The sequence below is a fragment of the Topomyia yanbarensis genome, chromosome 3 (assembly GCF_030247195.1).
Source record: "Topomyia yanbarensis strain Yona2022 chromosome 3, ASM3024719v1, whole genome shotgun sequence".
NCBI lineage: Eukaryota > Metazoa > Arthropoda > Insecta > Diptera > Culicidae > Topomyia > Topomyia yanbarensis.
This window is the reverse complement of record NC_080672.1, coordinates 422,621,889-422,629,768: the sequence shown is the minus strand read 5'-3', so window position 1 is coordinate 422,629,768 and position 7,880 is coordinate 422,621,889. Positions and strand designations below refer to the sequence as shown.

At 38.6% G+C, this 7,880-nt stretch overlaps 1 pseudogene; it reads left to right on the top strand.

The window, feature by feature from the left end:
* Nucleotides 1–1,781: 1,781 nt before the first annotated feature.
* On the top strand, nt 1,782–4,191 carry LOC131688398 (DEAD-box helicase Dbp80-like; annotated as a pseudogene).
* The last annotated feature ends 3,689 nt before the right edge of the window (nt 4,192–7,880 follow it).

The window sequence follows — 7,880 nt, the reverse complement described above, 5'->3', positions numbered from 1 at the left end:
GCGATACTTTTTTTTGCTAGCAGTTTAGAGGCGAAACTGTTATTTTCGTATTTTTTAGGATTATCAAACTGATACCAGCTGTAAATAGTAACAATGATCTCTATTGAAAAAACCCGGACGAAATCTGTGGTGTAAAACGGTAGTTATTGTAAAAAAACGTAAGGGCGATACTTCAATGCTGATAGATGGGACCGAAAAAGTAAACAATCGCCAAAGGGGCGATACTATCATTTTGTCAATTTCAATAGCAAAAACAAATTTTAATTTAATAATTTCAAATACTTTATGAAGTTTTGGGTTTCGATCACTGAATCATGCAATCTAGAATGTAAAAAAACACAATAGTTCTTAAATATGAAATAAAACCAAGTCTGGAAATATTCACTGTTGATTTTCTTTGAATGGTATCACTGCTAGTATCGCCCTTTTCTAGAAAAAGCGTTGATTTCTTAGTTCTCAGCCGCGTTGGAAATTTGAGTAAAATATAAACTTCAAATCGATTCAAAAAAAAAATCGCTTTTAGGAAAATTCAGTTTTCCCACCACAATATAGATATTTTATTAACATAGCATTAACAATAATTCGTTGGTCTGTCTATTTTATGGGCCATTTTTTCGCTTTCCCATTGATTTGGTTTGAGATTTCTAGCACTGAGGTTGTCCTATGCTGATTTGAGCGATTCTCTGAGTCCTGCCACTATCCCATGTAGTATGTGTTATCAAAAACATCGCGAAGCATCAAGTTCTAAATGTTCTTAAACGATATAATATCCGAAGAGAGTGATAAGAGTTATAAGAAATGTCTCATCACACTGTTAGGTGGATTAAACACGTTTTTATGTATAGGTTTTGTATAGGAAATTTCATTTCGCAAGAGGTGCATACTTAGCTTTACGAAATAATGGTCAGCGGTATAATTTCGCACGGAGGCTCGCGAAATTTTGACAGGACAGGAATGAAAAAATATAAGAAAACACAAGATTGGTAATTTTTTGTATTTTTTTCATAGCAACCTGTCAAAATTTCGTAGTTTAGAAATTCAATATTTCGAATTTGAATGGTAAGTTTAAAAATATTACTGGAAGTGACTGTTTCTAGTTTTAAACAATTAAATTTAAATAATTAATATTATTTGCAGCACACCCGAACAAAGCAAATCAGCTCAACTAATCTTGTCTCAACATCCTGGATCTGGCAATCAGCCAACCAACATTAAATCGATACAACCGCAGCAGTACCAACTTCTCCAAATCCAGCAACAGCCAACAACCCCTCAAAAACATAGCAAATACTGCTCAAACGAACAACAGGAGTTTACGAATGATGGACACATCGGAAAACATTTCATCGGCACATTCTGCCTTAAAACTTGTCTGCCACTATTTTTACCAGCGGTTGCCTTTCTGATTTAGAGAAATGAGGAGACCGTCAAAAGGGCGAAGCTGACTAATCATATCATCATCGGAACAGCCGGCAAGCTAATGGACTGGGGTATAAAATTCAGGACGTACGACCTAGTTTTCCATTTTTGTACTGGACGAGGCGGGTGTTATGGTCGGTGTTCTTTAGAGAAATCGGATTCAAGCACAAACGTCATATTCCAGCCTTGGTTCCTACCAGTTTCTTGCATGAAAATATCACTGCCTCCACAGTGCTCGTGATTCCATTCCAGCAGCAGCAAGCAATCACTATTCGAGTGCTTATCGCCAACATTTCACAGCAAGCTCAGCAGCAGAACCACCTTCAACCACAACATCAGAAAATTAAGATTTCTTCCAGACCATGACCATCATTCTAAAGGTCGGTAGCAATAACGTTCAACCGACGGTACAACCTGGTCAGCAACCGCAATTAGTGCAATAGATCCAAGCGAAATGTAGAAGACCATTGACCAACTGCAAAAAGATAGCAACAGCACATTCAAACACAGTAGCAGCAGCATACTATACTGTACCATGCGGTGTGCAGGAGGACTTTTTTATTCAGTTGGTGCGGCAAGGTGAGACATTTTTATTACCTTTTTTATTTCGAAAGGATCAGTATCGTGTTTAGTACATTGTAATGTAATACCCTATTCTTCTTTAAAAAGCTCGAGTTCACTCATTTACGGATATTTTTTATTATGATTTTTTCAGATCAAACACCAACAACATAATATCATGGTAATCACCCAACAAGAGAACGCAGTGATAATGGATCAACAGAAAACACAACATCAAGATGCTCGGAAAGGACTTTCTCTTTCGGTATGTATTTACCAGTAGCATCCCTCCTCCAAACATTCCTTTGTATATCTAGATGTCCTTATCAATTCACAGACCAAACATAATGGCACGTCATGTTCAATCGGCTAACCGTTTGGAATAAGCGCTCATCATCGGTTTCATGGCAGGGAAGTGAGCAGGCAAAAGAAGGCATCGTTTTTTCCGCAAGGTCGCTCTGGTGAAAAAATTTCAGCGAATTGCAAGGAATAAACCACCCGACGGACAGTACCCGTGCTGATTCAGGACGATTTCCCATGCTTTGTACCTTGCTATTGAAAATACCCGATCGAAACGACGGCAAGCGCTGCCGATAACTGGGTCAAAAAGATGACGGATCAAGAAATTTCTGCACTCGGTAAGTGTTGTTTTGTTATAACCTATTTTTGAAGCGATCATTGGGATGGGATTTGAATTTTTCTTTTTAATACAAATAGGTTAGCGAACTGAGTACATATCACCAAGGATAAGGATTCAGAGCCGGCAGCTGGCAGTCCAGAGAAAGAGAATGCGGAAAAACCTAGTCCACCGGCAGTAGAACCAAAGCTGCACCTGATGTTTGGAGTTCGGTAGCTACGGAAATTCTGACTCTAGCAGCTCCTGAAGAAAAACAAGCTGCAAGAGAAAATGGAGAAACACCTTCCTCCGCGAAAGATGCAGAGGCATTCAAGTAAGTCGAAGTCTGCAGAAAATTTTGATTAGGACATAAGGAACATTGAGAGCCTCTCTTTGTTTAATTTCTCTTTCGATTATGACGTCACTATAACACTTTGCACTAATTTTCCAGTACATAGCCGATGGTTTTTACTAAAATATTAGGCAAAGAGTTGAGTACTAAATATTGAAACGACCGAGTAATAAACAGTAGAGAAAGACCCCAAAGAAAATCTCATTGTTGCTTACGTCCTATTCTAAATTTTCTCCCGAAATATTTAGTATCAACTTTCAAATTATCCATGACTAATTTTTTAGCCCGGCGGATGCAAGTTTGCTAATGAAAGATGTTCGCTAAGGTCTAGTAGAATCAAAGCTGGATCTGAAGGTGCAGCGGAAGGATTCTTCTTCGCCGGTTGGTTGGTTAAAATTTTCGAAGCTTTGCACGTGAAGCCGGAATTACTTCAGGGAGTCTATGCGATGGGTTTCAACACCCCTTCCAAGATTCAGGAGATGGCTCTACCTACTCTGTTGGCCGGTCCGCCACGGAATATAATCGCCCAGAGTCAGTCGGGAACAGGAAAAACCGCTGCCTTCGTGCTGGCAATGCTCAGTTGAGTCCATCAGTTAAAAAACTATCTGCAGGTGATTTGCCTTTCCTCCACGTATGAGCTGGCAATTCAGAAGGGGGAAGTAGCTGCCAAAATGGCAAAGTTTTGTCCGGAAATCAAACTTCCTTACGCCGTTCGCGATGAGGAGACCGTCAAAAGGGCGAAGCTGACTAATCATATCATCATCGGAACAGCCGGCAAGCTAATGGACTGGGGTATAAAGTTCAGGACGTACGACCTAGTTTTCCATTTTTGTACTGGACGAGGCGGGTGTTATGGTCGGTGTTCTTCTTGGCCACGTACGAGCGCGAGGTGATGCAGTTTGCAGAGTACATCGTACCCAATTCAATCGTCATTCGGCAGGCGCGGGAGCAAGAATCACTCGATAACATCAAACAGTACTACGTCAAGTTCCGTAACCAGGACGAGAAATTGTGTGATTACCGTCGGACAAGCGATCATTTTCTGTCATATGATGTATAGGACAGTTGTAAACTCCAAGTAAATTTATTTTCAGAACTGTTAATTGATCGAAACAGGTACGCAAAACGGCCGGTTGGTTGACCGGCAGGATGTCCCAGGATGGTCACTCGGTAGCGATACTGTCCGGTGATCTAACGGTGGAGCGACGGGTGGACGCACTGGATCGATTCCGAACCGGACTAGAGAAGGTACAGATTATAACGAACGTTTTGTCCAGGGGTTCAAATTCCACCACTTGATTCTGGCTACAGCACCAGGTTACGGAGAGATTCTTTCGTCTTAGGTATCGACGTCGACCAGGTGACCATTGTCGTCAACTTCGACCTGCCGATGGATCAGCAGGGACGAGCCGATTGCGAAACGTATCTACATCGGATTAGACGCACCGGTAGATTCGGTAAGTGTGACTCATTCTTGTGATCCCATAGATTGTATTTCTTCCCACTTCTTTAACAGAACGGAATCACCATTAACCTAGTGGGCAGTGCAAAGCATGATGATTTGCAGATCAATTGAAAAAAACTTCCGGAAAAAGATTCAGTTGCTAGACGTGGAGAACTCGGACGAAATTGAAAAGATCGCACCGTAAAGTGTTTTCGACCAGCTACTGGTAAAAGGCGTAGGAGCTTTTTTGGGTCATACTTGTTTTGATTCTAAATTTATAATTTTATTATATTTTTTTAAATTTTTTTTTCTTCCTTGACCTGACATAAGGTATACAAATGTAACCAACAGGGTATCGTAAGCTAATAAATTTACAATTACAATTTATCTCTACCTAGCTCTATCCAAACATTTGAAAAGGGCCTAACTGCAAAATGTAACAAATTGAAATTTCATGTTTTCCATCAACAAATATCTACCCGAGCACGTACATAACGCAACATTTGATTATGAAGAATTTTGATAGCGATTTTACAACAATTTATAAAAGGGCCTAATTGATTTTTATGACCGAACTGATTATGAAAGGACCTAACTGATTGAAAAGTGCCTAACTAGCAATACACTCGTTTTAAATGGATTATAACGTATTATTGTATTATTGACTGATTGTAAAAGGCTTATAACATCTTTTTCATAATTTACATACAGGGTCAATCTGACCATCAAATTAGAATTCAGTTAATTCGTCTAACTTTCGGTGTAATATCAGACTTGAACAGCATTTTTTGTGTGAGGTATTCTGCCGCTAGAAGCATAACTGTCCCATGTGCTATGGGAATCCCTATACACATGGGACAATTATGCTTCTTGCGGCAGTAATACAAGTAGTAGCAATATGCACAATTTCTTAAACCTCTCTAGTGTTTCATGCAATAAGAATTACCACGAATTACTTATGGCAATAAATTTGAATTACGATTCTCACAATTGTTATACCAAAAATAGGTTTGTATCCGTACTGATTATTGGTAGCATTCCCTGAGACTTCCAGAACCTTTAGTAGTAGCCATTGTTATCATAATCGATTTTTAATGTCAGCCAAAGTTTAAAGCCTAGGGTTTGGTTCGACCTGAAACCGATTGAGTCGGAGTCGGTTGTTATATTTGCGATGGAATCCATTCCGGATTCCGAAACGTGTTTCGAAAGGTAGTTTCCCCGAGACTTGTGAAAGCGGTAAAGGCGGCCAAGGCAATCAGATTTGCTTCTTAATGGTCAAACGCCGATTTAGACTTACGATTCGAACAATTATAATAGATTTGGTTTGAGCGAATTTCGATCATTTCCCTGGGTCTTCTAGAACCGGTAGAAGCAGCCAATTTAGATAGAAAATGGCCAGCCAATGATTTAAATTTCCGATTGCAGGAATTGTGCTGTCTAAATTGGTCAGACTGAACTTCCCCGAGACATCCGGAACCGTCACAAATAAGCATTATAATTGATCATGCTCGAAATATGATTCACGCTGAGTACGTCACGTCCCTGAGAGCATCATAAATGGCAAATAGGTTTACAATTGTTACGGATTTCATACACATCCGTGATGAATTAATAAAATACATCATTTAAAACATTTAAATGACAACAGAAATATAAAAACGTGTTTAATCCACCTAACAGTGTGATGAGACATTTCTTATAACTCTTATCACTCTCTTCGGATATTATATCGTTTAAGAACATTTAGAACTTGATGCTTCGCGATGTTTTTGATAACACATACTACATGGGATAGTGGCAGGACTCAGAGAATCGCTCAAATCAGCATAGGACAACCTCAGTGCTAGAAATCTCAAACCAAATCAATGGGAAAGCGAAAAAATGGCCCATAAAATAGACAGACCAACGAATTATTGTTAATGCTATGTTAATAAAATATCTATATTGTGGTGGGAAAACTGAATTTTCCTAAAAGCGATTTTTTTTTTGAATCGATTTGAAGTTTATATTTTACTCAAATTTCCAACGCGGCTGAGAACTAAGAAATCAACGCTTTTTCTAGAAAAGGGCGATACTAGCAGTGATACCATTCAAAGAAAATCAACAGTGAATATTTCCAGACTTGGTTTTATTTCATATTTAAGAACTATTGTGTTTTTTTACATTCTAGATTGCATGATTCAGTGATCGAAACCCAAAACTTCATAAAGTATTTGAAATTATTAAATTAAAATTTGTTTTTGCTATTGAAATTGACAAAATGATAGTATCGCCCCTTTGGCGATTGTTTACTTTTTCGGTCCCATCTATCAGCATTGAAGTATCGCCCTTACGTTTTTTTACAATAACTACCGTTTTACACCACAGATTTCGTCCGGGTTTTTTCAATAGAGATCATTGTTACTATTTACAGCTGGTATCAGTTTGATAATCCTAAAAAATACGAAAATAACAGTTTCGCCTCTAAACTGCTAGCAAAAAAAAGTATCGCCCTGTTTGTTTGCATGGAGCGTAGAGGGCGAAACTTTAAATAAACAAACAAAAATACAGTTTCGCCCGTTGTATTTTTTGCTGTAGTTTAAGAAAGCAATATCGTAGAATCAAAATTTTTAGGTTAATTTGTTGCGTTTCAAAGCCCTCATTCGCATGTAAGAAAAAAGCCCTATGTTTACATTTGTAAGTATCGCCCTTTTCACAAAAAAAGCGTTGAAATGAAATCGCAGCTCCTGATATCACGCTATCTCTGAAGTACATGCGTGCATAGTTTCAAATTTTACTTCGACATCGACTTTTTCTACAAGGTGACTTCCCAGTAGTATCCTTGATTTGAATTATTATCGCTAATCCTAATGCCAAAGAACAAATAAAAACCTCACGAAAACGAACCGTTTGGGAAAATCATCATCATTACTGGAATTTTCATTTTCACGAAACTTTTTGATAACCTTCCGTCACTTGCGTTAATGCACTGGGTGCACAGTAGGGTAACAGGAAAAAATGACCCCTATCGGCCCACCTCTGCGTCGATTCCTAGTCCCACCAGGAGTACTTGCACCAAATTTGAAGCAAATCGGACAAGTCTAATTACCGGACCAACGGGCCTGAAATTTGTATGGGAATTTTCAACAATTTACATGGAGAAAACCCACCAGCACGCATTTTCGCCGCTAGGTGGCACTGTATGCATAGTATTATCACTGTAAGTGAAAATAAGAAGGATAATTGAATTGTCTACAACTTAGTCGAAGACTGCAAGTAAATCCGACTTTATTAAAAGAAGTTATTAAACTTTTAACGAAGTGATGTCTGAGTCAGTTTTGCATGGGGCCTAATAGTGCATGGTTGTGTATCAGTACTCGATTCACACGAACTAAACATTTTTGTGAAATAATCGTTAGGTTTAGCTCAATGGTATGTTCAGAAGAATTATAGTAAATAATAGGAGTCATGCTGTGATTAGAAAACTTTAGTTCCACCTGTTACCACAT